The sequence below is a fragment of the Dipodomys spectabilis genome, unplaced genomic scaffold (genome assembly GCF_019054845.1).
Source record: "Dipodomys spectabilis isolate Male_0828 unplaced genomic scaffold, ASM1905484v1 ptg000114l, whole genome shotgun sequence".
NCBI classification, from domain to species: domain Eukaryota; kingdom Metazoa; phylum Chordata; class Mammalia; order Rodentia; family Heteromyidae; genus Dipodomys; species Dipodomys spectabilis.
Window position 1 is genome coordinate 485,186 of NW_024870791.1, and position 24,765 is coordinate 509,950.

Below are 24,765 nucleotides of genomic sequence, written 5' to 3' on the forward strand. Positions count from 1 at the left end.
TATTGCTATTGCATTGGTTTGCCTTTTGTCCTTTGTCTCACCATTATGCTCACCATTGTCTCACCATATAGCAGGGATAAACCATAGGGGAAAACCCCAAAGAAAACAGAAATCACATAGTTCATCAAAAACAACAATCACAAATGAAAAAAAAATCTGGTTCCATATCTTGGAATTCATTTTGCTTAGCATCAGCTAATATGGTTACATATATGCATAACAAAGCCACTGGAAAATAATAGCTGCATGGATACTATATCATGAAAACAACATGTTAACATTTTGATGGTAAAGGTGGAATTAGGATTGGTGAATTTGCGGTTCTGATAAAGGATTTTCAACAGTTTTAAAGTTATGACAGGTAAAATTTAATAGTTCAAAATTTTTAATAACTTAGCCTATTAAGAAAATTTAAAATTGCCTGGAAGAATAGGCTTTCATGCAAAGAAATCCAAGGAGACTTAGTAGAGAGGGAGCAATGTGGATGAAGATGGCTCTTTTTCAAACTAAACAAACAAACCTCAGAAACCTTGCTGTAAATCCTGTAGGTTCCCTTGGAATTGTCCTTACCCAGGAACTATATTATCACTGTTTGAAAGAAGGTTGTATTGGAATTTAAATTAAAATTTCTTAAAAATATAAGACATCAAAATTTGTGAATTTACCTTTAATTACCAAACAGTAATTCTCTTAAAAAGATAATTTGAGTCAAAATATTTAGGGAGAAAATACCCTCCACAATGAAAGAAGGTGTTAGGATTACACATTTCTGTTTGTAACACTTTCCACAATGTCTTTGGACATGAAGCATTGAAACACAGAAAAAAATTTGATTGGATACTTCAAACCAATGATTTGACATTTCTAAGTGGCTCACAAAAAATAATATTCTTATTAATATGAGGTAGTGAAGACTTCTTTTATTACATATGCCAAAAAGTTCAGAAAAGAATTGAGCAAATGGAAAAATTAATAATAAAAGTTTTCTTAGAAGCCTTAGCTAAGCATATTGACTTCAGCAGTGAAGGGAGGCCAAAACTTTTTGATGTAAATTGTGTTAGTATTTTTACTCCCTAAAGTGATTTTGCAGAGCCAATTGGGCTCACTACAATGCAGAACTGATTGAATGAAGACATGAAAATACATTCCACATCCAAATGAGGCAACTTGAAGACTTTTAAAAGAGAAATAATGAAGATGTAGCAGTGGTGGAGCCCGTATGGTCCTTCAGCTTCACTAGACTAGAAGCCAAGAAGCTGTGATTAATTGGAAGTCTGGCAAGAGCTAAGAGTAGGACATAGAAGTAGGACATAGAAGCATTTTCCTTTTGTAACAGACACTTTCTTCCAAGGTATGGGTGATTTAACTCTATTCTCCTCCATACATCTTGGTGAACAAATGCAAGACCAAGAGAAAAATGATCTATTAAAATAATTTTGCATAGAATAACTTCACTGTTCCTGATATGGTATCTAAGGAGAATCTTAAGAGAGAAGATAAAAAGTGCAGTATTTTTTGGTTTCCTCTAAGCATCTGGTTAGCAAAATATATCTTTGAGGTTAGACAATTCTGATTGAACCAACAAGTGATGGAGTACTTATTTTTGTGGGCACTTTAGACACAAGAAGTCTTTCAAGGTAAAAGAAAAAATATATAGCCAAATATTTGTGATCACAGCCTCTTGGACTGTTTTCTGGAGACAAACTTTTACATTAGATTTCTCCTTATTAACATAGATGTTGTTTCATGGCAACCAAATACAAGAGGGAAGTTTTATGGACTCACTTGGCCAATTAAACAGCATGAAAGAAGAAAATAGCAAATAATATTTAATGAAATTACTTTGACCAATTACTTTGCCAGAAGAAAGAAGGAAAAATATAATTCAAAATCAATTGACTTAAAAGTATGAAGAAAGAGTAGTGAAGAGAAATTAGAGAAAATATAGAGGATTGTTTTCTCTCCAGTGGAGTAATGGGTTCTTGAACTTGTTTCTTCCATTCTACCTCACAAGCTACCAAGTGTGTCTCAGGACTGGATTATCTAGTTCAGACATAAAACTCATAGAAGTAAGATACTGTATGCAGCAGATATAGGTGATTTATAACCTTAGACAATCTATTTAATTCTGTTCAAAATTCTCCCCTATCCCAAACTTCCCTCTTTGAACAGCTTTGTTTGCTTTTCCCAAGACTGCCCTTCATTAACTGATTAAAATTTTGAGTGGTCATATTCATACTCTCTAGAGATTGCTGTTTGGTTGTGATTTTTGTGTGTTTTTGTTTCTTGTTGTGTTTTTTAACTGAATTTTAAAAGTTTGTGCAATTGTGTTACAATTAAATATATGCATCTAATTGTCCAATGCTCCTAGATCAGAGTCACTCCTTCTATCATTCTCAACCAACCCTTTCTCCAAGATTTATTTCCAATTTACCACTTCCTTCATCATGTGTATACATTCAGTATTCTAGCTGTATTTGCCCCTTGTTCATTTTTCATTCATTCTATTTCTTTACTATAATTCCTCTTTGGTTTCAACTTCCTGATAGTCATTCTGTTAAACTGTCTATTAATACTTTGAAAGATTTATATACATTCCATGGAGTTTCAATCCTGCATATTCTTGAAATGATGTCAGCTTATATTTCCATAATTCATTCATCTGCAGCAACAATTTGCAAGACTGGAGACAGGAAGCACCTAAACATGATTTTATTCTCAACCGTTTGGAAGATTAATCTTTATTCAAAAAGAAAGTTAAAAAATGGCTTAGAATGTATTCCTAACTATGAATTTTTATAAATGGCTTTGTACAATGGTGTGATTCTTTTATTTTACATGCAATAATATTTTCTACTACCTATAAGTTTTGGAAAAAGAAGAAAAATAAATTTATTCCTAGATAGGAATGTGATAGAAATAGAAGACAGATATTAGGTTTGTAATATCTCTGATGAGTACACATATTCAAGACTTAAAGTCATATTTCTTACTATGTTAGACAGAGGGAAAACATAAAGTAACATATGATAATGCAACTATTTGTGATTTTTTTAAAATGTACCTTATTAAATGATGAAATTTATTAGCTAACGTTTGGGTTTGAAATTTAGGAGGCTGACATATTTAACACATTTCTGAAAGGCCCTTACTGAAAAACACAAATTGTGGGTGGTACTATTTCTACACTTTAATGAATGGTTGAACATGTTTGGCATTAGTGCTGTGTGAATAATTCAACTCTATTGTAACTTGCTCCCTACACTTGAAAAACTTGTAATGTCACTAAGTATCATCAACTTGTCAAATGTTATTTTTGTGAAAGTAATTTTAAAAAGTTTATTTGAAAAGGAATATACTTTCAGGAGATTAAATGTAGATTATCATTGGTTTGAGAGTGACATTTTTATACCACAGAACCATGTTGTACTGAAATCCCAGTGTTTTGTAGCACTCCTTAGTGCTTCAAATGTTTTTCTGAATTACATTTGACCACTAAGTCAAGTTTTCGGGCTTTGGTAGACCAATTATAGATCTATCCTTCTAGGAACTATTTTTTGTCCCACTTATGTTGTAATAAAATCTTTCGTTAATCATAGGTGAGGGGTATTAAAAATAATCTTATGACACTTTGTGAACTTGTTCACTCGTATGGGCTGGTCATCTGTAAGTTGAATGTTTGAATTACAGCACTTTCTCTCAAATTTTGTGATCTCATCCTTCATTTTAAGTTGCCTTGCATTTCACAATTGCTTACTGCTAATTCCTGCATCTCAAGGAATTGGGGCCCTGAAATATAGGAAATGCGAAATTGAGATGGGTCTTCAATTACTTTGTGTTGATATGTTGCATGGGCCTTGGTGAAAAGTCTTGCCCCTATTATCTGATGATGCAGGTAACTGGGCCCTGGGATCCTAGGACCCATGGGTTCTGTAGAAGAATAATATTTTTTAGATATCTTAGCAAAATTTGGGCATAATCAGTAAGAATGCTTCAGAAATATGGACAAAAACAGTTTGGGACAAGCAAGTTAAAACAATAAACAGAGCAGCAGAGTAAAATCCATTACAGATTAGAAGAAAGTATTGTTTTTTTATCATGTGGATTCAGAAGACCAAGGACAGTTATAATGTATCACAAGTTTATACTAAAAAGATTGCATTGATACTTTTTCTAGTCTAATGTATATTTGAAACCTAAATATTTATATTCCAATTCTATTTATTGAAGTAAATATCAATTTATTTGTCAAATTATCAACTAATTCTAGTAAATTTCATTGTGCGAAATATAAAATCAACACATATAAATATAAAATATATAACTATATAATATGATTAAAAGACACACGTTTTGTATTGTTCTGTTGTATTTACTGTATGAAAGGCAACTCTGTTTTAAAGTATTATTCCATTATCTCTACTTCAGTGTTTGATAGAGTTAGACCTAAAGCTTTATCATTTGTAGATTTACAGCGTGGAGGCAAGAGGAAACACTGTGATTAAAACATTATCAATTTAATGCCTAATAACGAGGAGAAACATATGCACTTCTCCTGTAACTATGAAAATATTTGGTGATAAAAAGGTAGTAGTGTAAGTTCCTGGTAGGAACTTACAGACAGGCCAGGACATTAAATAATCATGCATACGAACAATTTTTTCACCTTCTTGGCTTTAGCTACTTTTAAATGGAAGGTATAATAAACAATTATATTTTGATAAAATACCTTCTAGTCTGAACAGTTCTGTTTGAACGGTTCATCTCTCTATGATCTCTTGTAACCAAGATTAGTTTTGTTCTAGTAAGAAAATCTTTGGTGTCAGGGTAAGGTATTCTGGTTGGTCTGTTCCCACATGGAAGAAGGGTAAAGGCTCAGGTAGACATTTGTTCCAGTAACACGTCATTTGGGAAAATGTCAGCTGAAGAAGTTTAGAAGTAGCTCTTAAGCAACGCTTAATTTGAATCCATTAGGTCCACAAAGCTGGATAAATAAGTACTTGAAAAAGCCATCACCTTTGGACCTATCTATAAATAATTGAGAGTATGATCAAATTCCAAATAAAAAGACTTAAGATACTCATTGACAAAAAAAGTTTGCAAATGTGAGCAATCGACTAATCAATATAATTTTTTCCACTATTCACAGAATTTTAGGGGAATAAGATCGATAGCATTGTTAGAAACAATAAGGTTTCCTTGTTACAAGTAGGCACCCATAGATATAAGCCTGTATAATGATTCCATCATTAACTATTAAATTTAGAGGATACTACATGCTTCAGCAGCACGTATACTCAAATTACAATACAGAGATTAACATGGCACTTGCACAAGGATAATATGAAAATTTGAAAAGTATTCCATATTTTTCATTCTTCAGATGCAAGAAATGAAAAAAAGTGATTAAAAAGTTGATTACAAAATTACACGTGTAACAATACATGTAATTCTTATAATTAAATTTAGTTTGATATCAGTGTATTAAATCTTCCCCTCAGAAAGGCGTTTACATAGCATAAACTTTACAAAATTTTTCAAATTAGACAACATTGTCATTTTATCCCAAAGAAAAATAATATTAAGACCTAGAAAAAAAGGGATCAAACTGTTTCTATATGGAATGCAATCGGAAAGGACACATTAATGAACCTATATATTATAAAATAATATAGAACTCAAAGTATATCTAGGAGAAAATAAATTATGAACATTATGCAAACACACAATATAGAATATTTTAAAATATACTTTTTCAGACAAGCACCAGAAATATTTTAGTTTCTGTACTACTCATTTTAACAGGTAAATTAAAATTATTTCTTATTAAAAAATCACAAACTCTGAAGAAATCATTATACATGTTTACAAAAACTATTGAATACATTTTTCCATCCAACGCAGGCAATTCACTTGGAAGAATTCCGGGGAATCCATGAATTTTTACAGTAAAATATTGGTGCTTCCGGGCATTGGTGGTTCATGCCTATAATCCTAGCTACACAGGAGGCTGAGATCTGAGCCTGGGAAGGAAAGTCTGTGGTACTCTTATCTCTAAACCACTAGAAAACTGGAAGTGGAGCTGTGTCTCAAGTGGTAGAGGGCTCACCTTGAGCTGAACAGCACAGGGATAGCTCCCAGGCCCAGAGTTCAAGCCCCATGACTGACCAAAAAAAAAGATATTGCTCTTATTTTGATTGTGAAAATATTTTGTAGGGACACAAAAGATGGACTTGCATTTTTGAAATTTAAGAAACTTAACCCGACCATTAGGACTTCGGTGAACAATTTGTACAGCCTTTCACAACTTCATAGAGGTAGTGATACGTACTTATCCTTTTGGCAATATCAAATACAGTTTCTTCTATGTTGTTCTTCAGGCCTGTACTTATATAATGGTTCAACAGAAGGCGATCCAGCGTATCTTTGCTATCTCAATTCTCAACAGCAAGATATAAGGTTGTCAAGAGTCCTTTAGTTTGGAGAAGTGTACTGTGGCTCAAGCAGTAGAGCACTCCCCTTGAGCTGAAGAGCACAGGGACAGCACCCAAGCCCAGAGCTCAAGCCCCATGACCGACCAATAAAAAAAAAAAACCACAACAACAACAAAAATCAAACAAACAAAAATATTTGGGCTGGGAAAGTGGCTCAGTGGTAGAGCGCTTGCCTTGCATACATGAGGCCCTAGGTTCGATTCCTCAGCACCACATAAGCAGAAAAAAAAGCGGGAAGTGGTGCTGTGGCTCAAGTGGTAGAGCGCTAGCCTTGAGCTGAAGACATGAGGGACAGCTTCCAGGCCCAGAGTTCAGGCCCCAGGACCAGACCAAAAAAAAAAAAAAATTTAAAAAAAGAGTCCTTTAGTTTGGGCATTGGTATCTGTATCATGATGAAGTAAGAAAGAAGCCACTCTGGTATTATTCCATGTATATGCACTGTTCAGGGGTGTCCAGTCATCTACAGTTATTGCATGTGCCGCTTGAGACACCAACTCACGGACAATGTCTAAGTGTCCACTGTAGGCTTCTTGAAGAGGGGTATACTCATAATCATCCCTACTATTCACATAAGTGGTCTTTTGGGAAAGAAGTCTCCGCACTGTAGTAAGCTGAATATTTTGGCAGCCCAATGAAGAAATTTGCTTGGATTCTTCTCCAATTTTTTTTTTCTTGCAATTGATACCATTCCTTACTTTTTCATCTTGTTCCCCATATTCCTAAGAATTGTCTAACCAGAGACTTTGAGTGCCAGTGGGAATGAGGTGTCCATGTATTTCCCTAATAGTTCACATTGGTTGAACTGGGAAGAAATAACTGGTGAATTTTCTGCAACCGTTTATTCACCATGATTTATTTTCTCTTTTTCCAATTTTACTATTCGAAATTATTCTAACTGGAGAGTAGGGAATTGATGGAGAGCAGAGGAAAGATATTCCTCCATATTCAAATGTACACACTGAAAATGAGGACCAGTGATATCTTCATGTGCAGCTTATTCTAGGCATGAGAAAATAGGAAATAATGCCTTCTATATAAATGATTTGGGAAATGGCAGAGCAAAAAGTGAAATGATACAACCAAAAATATAAAAGCAAAATAAATTAGGATAATTATGGAGCAATCATATTATCTATGAGAACCATGAAAGGGAGAGAGAAAGAAAGAGACAGATGTGTAATAACGTACCTAGCCACAAAATCCATGCCTCTGATCAATTTGTAGAGCAAACAAAATTTTATTTTTTAAAAGAGATGGAAATCGAATTTATGTATTTACTTGAAATTAGTAAATACTCTTTTAGTAGCCTACATAAAGAGACCTAACTTTGCCAAATTACAGACAATAAAATAAATCCTTGGTAATTCTAGTAACAGATCTGAATGAAATCAGTTGAATCATACTTTTCTTGTACAATGAAGGAATAAGAGGGTAGTAAAGCAGCTAGAGAAGGCAGGGAGATTGTATCTGTGGCAAAACTTGGTGGAAATTGGTATTGAGGATTTCTTACTGGTGATCCACTTGCACTGGAAGCATGATTCTGAAGTATTGCTTGCTGATTCTGAACTATTGATTTGATCATTATATTCTCCAAGAAGAAAATGAGAATTGATAGTGAAGGACTACTAATACATTTTGACCTTCTCACTAAGCACTTTCAATCATCAAAATCACATGAAGACAATAGACAGGCCTACTTTTTAGATGAAAGCAAGTGTCTTATAAAAACAAGGAATGTATGTAGTCATGCAAAGGACTTCTATTTTACCAATGTCTCATACATTTTTCTAATGTTGGGTACCAATAAATAATGGATCTATTAGAAAGCTCTTAAGGCTCATATGTTCAATAGTGAGTTCTCTTACACTATATCATGGTATTTTTTGTGTATGGTTTTAAGAATAAATTTACATTACTAACTTGAATTTCTGACAGGACAGTATCATCACTGTACATCTTGCCTCTATACTCTCATTTTAAAATTACCATCTAAGTATGTGCATTAGATAACTATATAGGAAAAAGTAGAAGCCACACTGATGGCTTATGTTTGAAAGCAGACCAAGAAAAAACAGTCCATTAGATTCTGATTTGAAAGTAACCAGCAAAAGCTAGAAATGGATCTGTGGTACAAGCAGTAAAATGCTAGCCTTGAGAAAACTGAAACAAAAAATAAATTCTGGGACAAAGCCAGGGCCTGATTTCAAGCCCTAGTATTAGAACCAAAGAAATAAATTAATTAATAAGGTAATTAATTAATTAAAAATAAATTAAGTGGTCACATGTGGAGAGGCAGGTAAAATGTAACATGCGTGGTAATGGTTTATGTATTATTTTGTAATAAGGCATATCATCATTTGTCCTAATCACTAATATTTTATGTGGACTTTTTTTTACAATAAACCTGAATTTAGCATGCATGTATATGTATGTGTACATGTGTGAACATGTGTGCATGTGTATATGTGTGCATGTGCTGTTGCAATGTTGCTTGCCAATGTGGACAGGGGGAGGCTGAAAAAAGCTAACTGTGTTGCAATGTTTTTATTTATCAGTGTTCTGTCATGTCATTTCAGTGGAACCAGCCTTTGTACATATTATTTGTCTAATAATAACATCATTTACAATATTAAGTTAGAAAAAGAGACCACTTTCAGCTCTTATTGTATGTTAGGTAAGAAGATACAGACATAATTAGTAAGTTATTGCTATAAGATGATTGTCAGTACAAAATACGTATTTGACCTCTTAAATTGGTTATACTTTTAAGATACACTCATAGAGTGATTTGGACCGACTTGACCAAACAGGTATTACTCTCTGGTTATTCCTGTGAAACACAAGTTGGATAAACTCTTTCCAGATTTCTGTTGAAAATCACTTTCTTTGCAAGATTATATCTATTCTCAATAAGAGATAATCCAACCCATATTATGTTTGAATATCCCATCTTATTCATTGAAAATAAGTATTGTGGATATGCTTGTTAGATATTCCTTTCAAAAACGAACAAACAAAAAGCAAGTGTTATGTCCAGATTGTGGATGCATTTGAAGGTGTTTTGTACATGCACAGGTATCTTTACTAATGGCTCTTTTGTGGGAGTAACTATGGCAACTTTAACAAATAAGGCTTTTTGAATATCTGTTCCAATATACATAACATCTCAGAGCAAGTCTTGCAATTTCTGAAAATCCTTTGAATATTTTAGTATTATTTCATTTCATTGACTGTAGAGCTAAAATTTCTGAAATATTGTTAAGATCTGAAAATGTAAGTGGGTACATACGCTTTCTTATGCTTCATTTTATGAAAACCCAGTTTTTATGAAAGTAAATGGGATAGAATAAAAGAATTAAGTGAATTGGGTAAGCTAATTATTAGTATAATTTTGTTTTCTATTAATAGTCCATTGAATGTAGATGATGCAGTTAAATTATTTCCTCTCTACTTCAGTTAGTTTTAGAATCTTTATAGTTATGAGTGAACTTTTAGTAGAAATAAAGGTCTTTTAAAATGATTAGGATTAACCTTGTGCTTTTTGTCCTACTCCCACGAAAATGAGTTATTTTTAAGTGTTAATAGTTTATCATTATCATTATCATAGGGACTTAAAAATGCAGTAGTATTGATGTCATTTTAAACAAATTGTATTCACAAGTTGGAGAGTCTTTAGTTCATAATTAGGTCTTGGTGTCTATGATTTTTAACCTCTCGTTCCTAACATTAATGATAGGTAAGAGTGCATTTTTGGGTATATGAAAGGTAAAATATTTATCTGGGGTCAAATGTGATTTTATATCAGTCTTTCTTTAATAACATTTTAAAGTAGTACATTTCTCTCAAAATGGTGGGTATAAAAAGCTATAAAAATACTTCTAATGGTAAACAATTTAGGTGAGCTACAATGTGGAAACGATTGCTCCAAAAGACCTGCAGTCTGTTTCCATCAGGAATTGGGCAGGTCATTCTTTCAGTAAGACTGTGTTAATCAGAGATGGGGTCCCCAGGCAGTGCAGTGTTGAGTGAAGGGATAAAATATGATTTCTACTATTTTGAGCTAGAAATCAAGAATGTTATAATTTAGCAGTTCCTTTCACCAGGGAGGTATAAATTGATTATGAACTTGGAGTTTTCATATTACAGTTACTTCTTATTTTCTTTTTTTGTTGTTGTTGGTCATGGGACTTGAACTCTGGGCTTGGGTGCTGTCCCTGCGCTCTTCCACTCAAGGCGAGCACTCTACTACTTGGACCACAGTGCCACTTCCAGTTTACTAGTGGTTTATTAAAGATAAGAGTCTCACAGTCTGTCCTGCCCGAGCTGGCTTTGAACCACAATCTTCAGATCTCAGCCTCCTGAGTAGCTAGCATTATAGGCGTGAGCCACCGGTGTCCGTCTTAGTTACCTATTTTCTAACAAAGATAAAGGAAATATTATTAGAGTGTGCACAATAATTTTGGGAATTTTCCTAGAATTAGTAGACTGAGTGCTGGTATTTAGTTATAAAATAGAATGAGGTTAGTTCATATAGTGGGAATGGAACGCAGGCTAACACTTACCGTGTGTAGAATGTTGTGCTAGTAATTCCAACTCTGAAGACTTAAATATCATCATCTTAGAATTAAAAATAGAAATAGTTTCACTTTATGGGATTAATGTGAGGATTAAATTAAATACCAAAGGTAAAGTACTTGAAAAAATAATCAGAGTTTGATACTTTCTACCTGTTATTTTATCATGTGATATATTCTAATATTTTTACTGTGATTTTTATATTGTCTATTTAGGATATGCAAAGTGATGTATTGATATACATTGCGTTGTTCACTTTTCTGTCATTATGAGGAAAATACCTGCAAAGAAAATTTCTGAGAAGGAAAGTATCATATTGACTCATGGTTTAAGATCAGATGTCTCCATTGTTTTTAATTATATTTTTATTAAATAGTTGTATGAAATGTTTTCCATTCAACGAATCAGTTTATAAGTACAATGGATCTTTACATAACTTTCTCACATCCTTCCAAACCTCAACCCACTTTCGTTTTTACTAGTTTCATACTATCTGCATTGAATATTATGGCTTCACTCTCTACTTCCATAAGTCTCTTTATTTCTTCCCTTTGATTTCCCCTCACATTTTCCAAGTGGTAGCCTCCTGGTATTCATTTTGTTGGATTAAAAGTTCAATTTTATAAGAAATTACACCTGTTAAATACTCCTCTACAAATAGCACGCTTTGATTAATACTGTTGTTTAACTTGCATAAAATACGCGTTCTTTTTTTGTCTGGCTGTGACTTTGTTTACTTAACATAATTTTAGTTCTATCCATTTCTTTGCAAATGCTGTAACAGTCTTTATAATGGATGGGTGCAATCCAATTGTGTATATGTGCTACACTTTCTCCAACCATCCCTCTGCTAAAGTGTGTCTGGGCTGTTTCCATAAATTCTCTACGGTGAATAGTGCAGTAGTGAACATGATTGTGAGAGTGATTTTACTCTAACCTTTTGGAAAAATTCATCACTGTTTTACTGGGAGCAATCCTCTAGCCAATTTTCCAGAATTAGCACATCCCTTCCTTCAACTACATCACAAGGTTTTTCAGGTCCTCAAAAACACACTACCCCCTACAGGTACCAATCAGCTAAAACCACACTGTGCCCATATTCTTTTGTTGTTGTTATTGTTTTCTTTCCGGTCTTGGTGCCTGAACTCTGGGCCCCTCTGGTGCTGTCCCTCAGCTTTTTTGCTCAAGGCTAGCAATCTACCACAGCGTCACTTCTGGCTTTCTTCTTTTTGCTTATGTGGTGCTGAGGAATCAAACCCAGGGCCTCAGGCATACAAGGCAAGAGCTCTACCACTGAGCCACTTTCGCAGACCCGATGTGCCCATATTCTTTTAATACATTTTTTCATAAATTTACACATAATTTAGTGAGAATCTTCTATGTACTTTCCTAATGTGGGAATGAGGTATATGACAATAGAGCAAAAGTAAGAGATATGGAATTTAATTAGCTATTATCATATTTAAAATAATTTTCAGCTCTAACTCATAGCCTCACTTAGTATTATTTTAATCTTTATTTGATTACTTTACCTATCCCCTAAATTATAACATGTGATTTAAATACAAAGGCAAAAAAGTGTGGTTTGACTTTGACACTCATGTGTGAAGATGCACAATATGGGCAAATAAAGGGATTGGAATTAATAGCCATTATCCATTTTGTTAAATGGTTTTCTCAAACTGATTCTTACAATTCATATTTCATTCCACAACAAGAAATGTCATAATTCCCTTTGTTTTGCTCCTCATTAAACTTGTTTCCATGTTATTTTAAAATGAAGGATGATTTCATAAATCTACTGTAGATACAAAAATATGTTTAAATATTTCAATATGTATGCATTGATATAAGTATAAACACATATATTATAAAGGTTGTAATGATAAATTATAACTTCTGTAATTGTACAATTTACTAAATTATTAAAAACATGGACGATTCAGGCCTGGAATCCTGGTTACTCAGGAGGCTGAGATATGATGATCATGGTTTGAAACCATCCTGGTCAGGAACGTCCATGAGCCTCTTATCTCCAAACAACCAACAGAAAATCAGAATTGGAACTGTGGCTCATGGTAGTAGAGTGATAGCCTTGAGAGAAAAGACTCACCCAGGCTCTTAGTACAAGAACTAAAATCTACCCCCCAAAAGTATTTAATTTACACCTGTGTAAATAGAGTATTTCCTTCACTCAAATGCACATCCATGCTCATTTGCAAGGTAACTCTGTTATGTCTGGAGTACCACATAATATTATCACTTAAGTAGAAAGTATTACAACATGTGTAAACTCTACCTCACTCATGGATTTTTCTCCACTCAAATATTCAAATCTTTCAATTATTCCCATTATTTAAAGTCATAGCTTTTTTTCTTTAATACACATAATATTGGAATTTGAATTGAGTGTCTTGTGTCTCCTAAATGGATGTTCTTACCACTTTGCCATGCCCCGGCCTAAATTATCCTGATTAACTTTCAGATAGAATCTCGCTTCCTACTTGTGTATGATCGTGGGCTCAGTCTACTTCATGTTATTCTTCCTGGAATTTAGAATAACAAGTGCCTGGCATTGTGTACAGATCTTTCTGTCCAGTCTGAGCTTTAACCACTATCCTCACAATAGTAGACTCCCACATAGTCAGGATTTTCATAAGCTTATCACAGCTATTTTTTAAAAAATCTTTGCATTTCCTGCAGGTTCTTGAGTACTGAGTTAATTGGTGTTTTCTTGGGTTGTTTTGTTTCTTTTGAATGTATGTGTTGAGTTGTTCCTCATTTTTCCTTTTGTTTCTTTCACTCAAGTTCTTACCTATAGTACTGAGAAACCAATTCTTCTTTCTCAAGTTAGTCAAGGTGAACATTATTTATTCCAAAACAATTCCAGTAATATTTAAACACCATCAGAAATTTCGAGAAAATGGCAGAGGAGAATCTGGTGGCTAAACAAGCTCTTGCATAGAAAGCAGTTCTAGTGTTCCAATGAACAGTCCTAGGCACACCAAGTGTGCCATCACAGTACAGAGAGTTTGGGCAGAGAGGGAAAATCCAGGTAAGGAGACAGATCTGAGCATTTTCCAGCAGCCATGGCTGAGGTTGCTGTGGCGGCTGTGGTGCCATCCATACCCACCATAATTACAACCCAGAGAGTATGGGACAAATGTGCCAGATGCAGCAGGCAAGCAGATTTTACTCAACACGAGAAAGAACTGACAAGTAGCAGATATCTTCATCCTGCAGATAGCAGACCAGAGGCTACACAGGAACCCACACTCCAGAGTGAGTACAAAACTAACATCCTCATTCCTTCTCAAAGTGAGCAGAGGAGGGAAGGACACCCCTCCCCCCAACACTGGAGATATCCATTTTTGATGTAGACAAAAGCCTGGCTAAGTAGCTAGATCCAACTCAGTTCTTTGATGAAAACAAAAGAGTCATTTAGCGAGTCACAAGTACCTACCCTGACCTGCCATTCTCAACTCCACCCATGGGAAAGTCACCACAACAAGGCAGAGAAAGCTGCACCCACAAAGGTGTGGCTTTCTTCACTGGGTAAACAGAGCCAGAGGCTGCCCCTCCCTACAGCAGCCCTGACAATCAATTGAAACTCAGTAAACATAAACCCTGAGAATGGCTCCAGGCTGGGCTCTGTGAATGTCTCAGAAGCTAGCCCCTCAGGGAAAAACTACTGTTTGCTGAAAGGCCTCAACTTTACCCAGAACCCAGCCTTATCACAGCAACTCCAAACTAGAGGAAACAGCCACCTCCCTCTTTTGTGATACTCAAAGCAGATCTCCCTCCCACTGAACTAGCCTGGGAGGGGATCACAAACTTCTGGGTAAACCAACAGAATTTTTTCTGCCTGCCCAAACAAACTGACTTAAGAAACCAATCAAGCCACAGAAAACCAAACACCACAAGCAAACCAGAGACTCCACCAAGAAACTGGTTACTGACACAAGGAAGATACAGGATCTTCCCATCAACCCCCCAAAAACAAAATCAAAGACGTCTTTTTTTGTATCTTTTTAAATTTTTACTTTTTAATTATAAAAATTGTTTTCATTAATCTTTTTTCTCTTCCTCTTATAACTTTTATTTTAGGTGTATGTGTATGCGTGTGTGTGTGCTTTTTTTAAAAAAATGTCTACTGACCTGTTGGTCTTTTTTGTTCTTTCTTTCTCATTCGTTTTACTTTTTAATCTTTTGTTCTTTTTGCATGAATTATTTGTTGTTCTGTTCACCTCCTATATACCTGTCATTGATTATAAGACCTTATCCCCAATTGTGTACATTCTTAATCCAAAAGTGTATTACTCAATTCAAAACCTCTTAGGATTAAATTCCTTAATAGCAGTATTATTTATTTATACCTATAAATTATTTGAAGTATTTTTATTTTTTAGTTTTTCAGGTCTCCTTTCTATCCCTCCCCTCCTCTCATCTTATCCCCGTTCATCTCTCAATTTTACTTCTTTAAATTTTCATTACTTTTAAGAGTTTCACTTTTTAAATTTAAATATTTGTCTTTCCATTTTTTCTTGTCTCTTTTTTAAAATTTTTTCTTCTCTCTTTTCTATCATTCTTTCCAATCCATTTCCCTCTGTGAGATTAGGACTTGGTTAATTTCACTCTCCTTCTACCTTTTCACATCCCTCTAACCCTGTTTTCCCCACCTTTCTCTCTAAACATAATAATTTCTGGTTTGTCAAATTATTCTTTGGTATTCTTAGCCCATTAAAACGTAGTTATTTAATGTTGAATGGACTGTATCTGTTGAACTAGATTGTATCTTCAGACATTTGACTATGCAATTACAGGACTTTGGTTGATGCTTGCCTTAAAATGGTGTTCTAGCACAAAACTGGCATTATTTTCATCCCAAATGGGCAAAACAAGCAAGAAAAACACAAGGAAAATGGCAAGTCCGGGTATCTCAATTCCCACTCAAGATAATCAGGTGACAGAACAGATAATGAATAATCCAGATGAGAGTTCCCAGAAACCTCTACAAACACTACTGGTAAACATGGTGAATGAAAAGATTGAAACCCTGCAAAGGACTCAGTGTGAACGTGTTAGGGAGAGAGAGGAGGCAAACCAAAGCTCAAAGCAGGAAGCTCATGGGCTTGAGAAAGCTACTCAAAGATTGATACTGGAATTGCGTGAGCAGGTTGAGAATACTCAAAGAGAAATAAAGGAATTGTGTGAGCAGGCTGAGATCAGTCAAAGAGAACTACAGAAGTTACATGAACGTGAGAAATCTAATCAAAGAGTAATACAAGAATTGCAAGAGCGGGAAGAGCATAGACAAAGATCAATAGAGCCATTCATGGAATCCATAAACAGTCACCTGAAAGGAGTCAGGGAGACCACAAAGGGAATGTTGAATGGAGCCCAACAGAAGGAATGGGAGTCCAAGGAAACCATACCCAATCAACTAAGTGATTTGTGAGTAAACACTGAACACCAAATTAAGGAATTAAAGAATTTCATACAAGATCTAAAACAAAGCTCCAACAAAGAATGTGAAGCCATAACAGCCGACCAATTAAAAGGAAAAGAAATGAAAAATAAAGTAGAAAGTCTTGACAGTAGGTTAGACTATGCAGAAGATTGAATCTCCGGCATTGAAGACAGCCTAGGTATTATAGAGAAAGAACATACAACTATCCAAGACAAATTCAAGAAATATGATAGATCTATTCAACACTTGGAAGACACCCTCAGAAGGCCTTATCTGAGGGAAATGGGTGTAGAGGAGCACATAGAGACAGAAGGTAATGGTCTAGAAAATTTGTTCAACAGGATCCCAGCAGAGAACTTCCCAACACGCAAAAAGATAGGCATATTCACATACAAGAAACTTTTAGAACCCCAAATAGATCAGACAAGAACAGGAAATCCCATCGCCCAATTAAATATAAGCCACACAGGATCAATTCAGACCAAGGAAAAGATCCTTAAAGCTGTCAAGGAGAAAAGATCAGTCATCTATAAAGGAAAACCAATTAGAATCACCTCAGATTTCTCAACAGAGACAATTAAAGCAAGAAGAGCCTGGAATGGTGTATGCCATGCTCTAAAGACAAACAACTATCAACCAAGAATAGTGTACCCAGCTAAACTCTCCTTCATAATTGAAGGTCTAATAAAAATCTTCCATAGCAAAGAAAAACAAACAATATATCTCCACCAAATCAGCTCTACAAAAGATACTCAAAGATGTCCTAAACATAGAAAACCAACAAGACCAAATAAAGGCCAAGAAACCACATACAAACAGAATCCAAGAACCATAGAAAGAATCCAGTAGGCGCAGCATCCAAGAAGGTGGATAAAATGGCAGGAGCACCCAAATACCTCTCAGTCCTCTCTCTCAATATTAGGAGATGTAACTTTCCAATTAAGTGACATAGACAGTCTAGTTGGTTTAAAATGCAAGATTCTTCTATCTTCTACCTTCAGGAATCACAATTTGCCCATTAAAATCAAACACATTTTGAAAGTGAAAGGCTGGAACAAAATCTACCAAGCAAACGGCCCCCATAAACAGGCAGGAGTTGCAATCCTAATATCAGATAAAATAGACTTCAAATTAGCATTATTGAGAAGAGATAAAGAAGGTTACTACATACTAATTAAGGGATATCTCTTTCAGGAAGATGTTAACATTCTAAATATTTGCCAACAATAGTGCACCCAAATTTATCCAAGAAATGCTACTTTAAATCTCACATAGATCCAACGACATTAATTGTTGGGGACTTTAACAAACCACTATCCCCACTAAACAGATCAACTCGGCAAAAACTCAACAGAGAAACTGCAGATCTAAACAAGTGCATACATCAACTGATTTAGCAGACATCTAGTAAATATTCATCCAGCAGCATCAGAGTACACTTTTTACTCAGCAGCACATGGAACATTCTCCAAATCAACTTGTCAAAATTCAGAAACATTGAATTCATATCTTGCATTCTATCAGACCAAAAGGGAATAAAATTAGAACTCAACACAAAAAGCCACCAGAGAAAATCCTGTAACACATGGAGGCTGAAAAACACACTGTTCAAACACCAGTGGGTCATGGAAGAGCTTAGAATCGAAGTTCAAATGTTCATATTATTCAACAAAAACTAGCACAGAGATTTTCTGCTCCTCTGGGACACAGAAAAGGCACGATTCAGAGGCAAGTTTATAGCTCTGAGTTCCTATATTAACAAATTGGAGAGACCTGGAACCAACAATTTAATGAGATCTGACACTCCTTGAAAAAGAGAATCAAGATAAACCCCAATCCAGTTGATGGAAAGAAATAATTAAAATTCAATCAGAATTAAATGAATTAGAATCCAAAAAAAAAACCATATGAAGAATCAACAAAATGAAAAGGTTCTCCAAAAAAATTTACAAAATTGACAGACCCTTAAAAAATCTTATCAGAAAAAGAAGAGAACACACCCAAATTAATAAACTCAGAGACGAGAATGGAAACATCACTACAAAAACAACCAAGATTCAGAACATTATAAAGGAATACTGCTCAATACTTTATGCTAATATGTTTGAGAACTTGGCAGAAATGGACATTTTCCTGGTAAATATTGACATGCAGAAACTAAGATGAGTTAAACCATCTTAACAGGCCCATATCAAGCATTGAAATAGAAAGAGCAATAAGAGAACTCCCATCTAAGAAAAACCCAGGAATAGATGGTTATAAAGCAGAATTCTACAAGGCCTTCAAAGCAGAGCTCATACCAATACACCTCAAACTCTTCAATGAAATTGAAAGAGAAAGTTCACTACCGAACTCTTTCTTTGATACCATCATAACCTTCATCCCCAAACCCTCATCAAAGAAAGAGCACTATAGACCCATTTCTTTGATGAACACTGATGCAAAGCCTCTCACCAAAATTTTGGCTAATCAACTTCAACAATTCATCCAAAAAATCATACACCATGAGCAGACCGGATTCATTTCAGGGATGCAAAGCTGCTTCAATATGCACAAATCAATTAACATAATTCATCACATCAACAAGAGCAAGGATAAGAACCACATGGTTATCTCAATAGTTGCAGAAAAAGCCTTTGACAAGATCCAACACCCCTTTATGGTGAAGGTCCTGGAAAAATTAGGAATCTATGGAACATTCCTCAATACAATAAAGGATGTGTATGACAAAACTACAGAAAGCATTATAAACTCAATGATGAAAATCTAAAGCTATTCCCTCTAAACTCTGGAACGAGACAAGGAGGGCCACTCTCTCCACTGCTCTTCAATCTAGTATTAGAATGCCTATGTACAGCAATAAGACAAGATGCAAACATATAGAGGAACCCAATAAGGAAAGAAGAAGTATAACTTTCCCTCTTTGCAGATGACATGATCTTGTATTTAAAGACCCTGCTCCCAAGTTACTCAAGGTGACTCAAAACTTGGGCAAACTAGAAGGGTATGAAATTAACCCTCAAAAATCAATGGCTTTTCTATATGCCAACAATGAGAAAATTGTGGCTGAAATTAGGAAAGCAACTCCATTCGTAATAGCCCCACAAAAAATAAAATACCTACGAATTAACTTAATCAAAGGAGTGAAAGACCTCTATGATGAAAACTTGAAATACGTGAAAAAGGAAATCAAAACAAACTTAGAAAGTGGAAAAACTCCCATGTTCCTAGATTGGAAAGATCAAATCGTGATAATGGCAAAACTTCCCAATGATATCTACAAATTGAATGTGATACCTATCAATATTCCAACCTCATTCTTCAAGGACATAGGGAAGGCAATCCAAAAATTCATATGGAACAATAAAAGACCCTGAATAGCAAAAACGATCCTTAACAGAAAGAACAGTGTTGGAGGAAAATCAGTACCAAATTTCAAACTCTTCTACAAAGCCATAGTAAGCAAAACAGCTTGGTACTGGCACAAGAACAGACCTCAGGAGAAATGGAATAGAATTGAAATGAACCTAAAGACCTACAGCCATCTAATCTTTGATAAGGGAGCTGAAAAAAATAGAATGGAAGAAAGACAGCCTCTTCAGTAAATGGTGCTCTCAAAATTGGTTAACTACTTGTAGAAAAATAAATCTAGATCCTTATATATCACCCTGTAGCAGAATCAACTCCAAATGCATCAAAGACCTCACAATATGAAGACACTCTGAAAACATTACAGGATGGAATAGGACAAACCCTAGATCTCCTTGGTACAGGCCGAAAATTGCTTAATAGAGACCCAGAAACACAACAAACCTAATAAAGGTTGACAAATGGAACTGCATGAAATTGCAGAGCTTCTATATGGCAAAGGAAATAGCTATCAAGATCCATAGAAAGTCCACAAATTGGGAGAAGATCTTCACTAGCCATACAATGGACAAGGGTCTCATATCTAAAATATATCTGGAACTCCAAAAAATTAAATCCCCCAAAAACAAATCCTAAAAGAATCAACAGCCCAATAAATAAGAGGGCTAAAGGCTTAAAGAGAAACTACTCTGAAGAGGAAGGAAAGATGGCCAATAGACACATGAAAAATGCTCAACCTCCCTAGCTATAAAAAATGCAAATCAAAACAACATTGAGATACCATCTCACCCCAGTTAGAAGGGCTATAATCAAGAACTCTAATAACAACAGATGCAGGAAGAGATGTGGATAAGGGAACCCTACTGCATTGTTGGTGGTAGTGTAAACTTGTTCAACCACTTTCGAAAATGGTATGGAGGTTCCTCAAAATACTTAATATGGAGCTCCCCTATGACCCAGCAATCACACTTTTGGGCATTTACGCAAATGATCACAAAGAAGACGACACTAAAGCTCCCAGCACAACTATGTTTATGGCAACATTATTTACCATAGCTAAGCTTGGAACCAACCCAGATGCCCCTCAGTAGATGAATGGATCAATAAATTGTGGTATATATACACAATGGAATTTTTTGCCTCCATCAGAAAGAATGACATTGCCCCTTTTTTAGGAAAATGAAAGTCTTGGAAAAAATTATATTAAGTGAAGTAAGCCAGGCCCAAGTACACATAGGCCCCATGGTTTCCCTTATTGGTAATAAATAGGATATGTCTGAGACAAGCAGAAAAGGTAAGATTCGTAGATGTTAGGTGAAATGTACCCCAAGATAAGCATTCAAATATTTTTTCTTTCGTGCGATTGTTTCTAACATATTTATAAGATGAAATTTTGTTGCTTTGTATGTCCCTTCCCCACAATATAGCTCCTGTTTTCACTGTATTTTATGTTGGTATAATTTGTGGAGGGGAAGGGAAAAAACAAATCTTTGAAAAAAGGATAGAGTTGGACCCACTTAACAATGAGATGTACAAGATGTTATGTCGAAAAATGAACTTTAAAATTTTTGCAAGGCGGGGCATAATGGGGGGGAGGGGCAGGAGGGATGAGATGGAAAGGGATAGGAAGTGGAAACAAAGGAGGAGGCAACAATGCTTGATAAGAAATGTACTCATTATCTTGACCATTTAATTGAAACTCCTCTGTATGGCATTTTCAGAATAATAAAAAAAACCCTTAATACCTATTAATGGTATACGAATTCTATGTGCTTAGAAGGGTCTTTTTATTTTCACAGCCGTCTTTGGCATACACAGACATATCATGGATTATATGAAGATCATAAATTTCCAGATGCTTGCCAGGAGGAGTAAAACCTATAGTTTATTTTTTTCCAGAGGCTTCCCATTTCATGAAAGAAATATGCTGCTTGATGCAGGATTTCACAAAATTATATTGCTAGGAAGAACTTAAACAATCATCTAACATTACAGAGATGAGGGAGATGAATTGATCTCTTGAATAATTTACTTTTTGGTCAAATAAGAGCAGGCTGCCAAAAAGAGAGTAGACTTTAGAGAAACATGATGAGTTGTATGTAAATAGGTGCTTAGCTGATTTTTATTAATTTGTGAACTAATACAGGGAAATAAAGTACAGCAAGGTAAAAAAAAATAAAGAACTCTGCATTGAAATACTCATTTGTGTGTGTGTGCACACACGTGCCTGTACACACATGTGCATGTTCATGTGTTCATGCATGCATTCATCATTCCTGCTGTAAGCATCTGTGCCCAAGGTAGTGGTCTACCATTTGAGCCACTGCTGCACTTCTGGTTTTTTGGAGATAATCACATGTTTTTTTCATGATTGTACTGGCTTTGAAAAGTGGTTTTCAGATCTCGGCCTCCCGAGTAGCTAGCTAAGCTGATTCACCTTCTGAGTAGCTAGCTAAAATTCTGTTTGTCCTCTATGCTTCACTGCTCTTTTATTCTTTTCCTGAGGTAATCACAAACCTGTCATATAAATGTCTAATTGCTTTAAAAATACTGTTCCTGTTTGGCACTAGGGGCTCCAATCTGTACTCTTAACTACTTAGGAGGCTTGAGAACAGAAACCAGGCCAAATTTTAGGGGAGTTCCTTCTCACTCTATAGCTGGGTTCATTGGATCATTTCCACCATCCTGCACTATCTAGAGACTAAGATTGGAAGGACTGCAGGATCCAGGAAGCTAGACAAGTTGGTGTGCAACTCTGATGCCATTGATGATGGGAAACATAAAAGGACAGATCAGGTGCATGTTCTTGTGGAAAGGGAACCCTTATCCTAAAATTAACCACTGACATATTGCCAGCCTAGCAAGAACAATACCCCAATTTGAAATCCTCACAATTTTCCAAAACCAAAATAAGTACATACATTAACATCCCAAACCTTAGTCGATCTATTCTTTGCTCTAATATCATCTTTATCTGATTATCATATGACATGACAGAATAGTTTCTTCATTAAACTTATGATATATTTTAAAAGACCTAGAAAATTCTTTCTCAGTTATTAAGTGCAAACAAATGGCATATTACCTCATTTCTTACATATTTGACTGCCACTAAAAATCCATTCAATGATTATTATAGTAATATATTCTGATTTATTACTTTATTTGTAACAGTTGTTAAACATGTTGCTTTTCTGCTGAAGTATAAGTATTTAAATATTCTTAACACAGGGTGCTATATGCTGAGTCCTGGGAAAGTGTGCTACGTGCTGAGTTTTTCAAAGCATGCCATGCACTGAGTCCTATACACTGCGTGCTATGGACTCCCTCCTTCAAAGGGTGCTGTGTGCTCAGCCATCCCAAAGGCTACTATATGCTAAGTCCTTCAAAGGACACATTGTGCTGAGTCTTTTACTTAATGTGCTTTGTGCTGTTTTTTGAAGTATGCTATGTGCTAAGTCATCCCTAAGGGTGCTATGTTCTGAGTCCTTGAGAGGTAGTTTTCCCCAACAATCTCTCTCAGTCTCTCAGTCTCTCAGTCTCTCAGTCTCTCTCTCTGTCTCTCTCTCTCACTGGGTCACTGTGCACGTTCTTGATATGTGGAGTGGAGAGGCTTGGAGGAGAGTCTCTTCTAGTGGTGGGGCTGAGGGGAGATTCGATCCCCTGAGCAAGTGCTAGGGTTGGCGGGGAGTGCAGAGCTGAGGTGAGGCTGTAATTCCCATGGCCTGGAAGCCTTAGGGCCCAGTCAGGGCTGATCTTTTGGGCAAGGGTAGGGGGCGGAGCCAAGGGGAAGAGGGGACTGGGCAGAAGGGAGGAGGACGCAGGGTCCTGGGGCCTGACTGTGGAGTCAGCAGTGACCAGGGTCTCCCAGGGGCAGGTGTACATGCGCAGAGGATGTGAAGGGGCCTGCAAGAGGAGTGGAAGTAGAGAGAGAGAGCAGAGAAGAGCGAGGCTAGGCACGAGGGGAAGTGGCTTCACATGCTCTGTTCGTGGATCAATAGAAAAATAGCCAAAACGAGAATAAAGGAAACAAATGTACAGCCAAGAAGAATATAGTTAGAATAAAGGTAGAGGCAATAAAGGTGCAGCCAAGTGTATAGGAAGCCTTGAACCAACACCCCCGTCCTGCAAGCATGCTTCCATGAAGCTTATGCTTTGTCTGGCGTGATCTCTCACGCAGATTCAGCAGGAGGTGTCATGGCATTTCTTCTTTTTTATTTTTTAATTGAAGCTCATGAATGTCTTGGTGCACAGAAGAGATAAATCTAAAGATCATCCAGAAAATGATTGGAAATATAAGAATAAGAATTGGGAGAATTGATCTGACAATGGTAATTATAATTATTACATTAATCCAATCCAGAGGATTGAGGGCCTCCAAGTTATGCTTAAATAATACTGCCAAAGATTGTGAATTTATTACATCTAAATGAGCTTTACTAACTGCTGTAATTTTATCCTGTAAAGCCTCCATAACATGAGAGATATCTTTATCTCTCCAGTCTCCTAACAAATGATTTTTGGTGGCATTCCAATTAAAAAAAAAAAAACTTATGTTTTAGAACAGTAACACAGATATATTTAAAACTAGCATGACATTTAACTGAGAGTTGTGTTTTTAAATTTTGAACTTCCTGACCTATAGCCAGAACCACTTCCTCCAGAGCATTTATTTTCATTTCTAACTTTTTATCTATAATTTGTTTTTCTGCTAGGGCTAATAAAACATATTTGTTTAAATCAGTAACAAAATGAGCAGTGTTTACTTCATCTACTAAGGCTGCTGTAGAAATCGCTAAAGAGCTAATTATTGTTAATAAAGCACTTATTACTAAAATCAAGGCCACAACAAAGCGT

The 24,765-nt window shown here is 35.6% G+C and overlaps 1 pseudogene; it reads left to right on the forward strand.

Moving 5' to 3' along the window:
- Positions 1-5,276: 5,276 nt before the first annotated feature.
- Positions 5,277-5,373, forward strand: LOC122114956 (annotated as a pseudogene).
- The last annotated feature ends 19,392 nt before the right edge of the window (positions 5,374-24,765 follow it).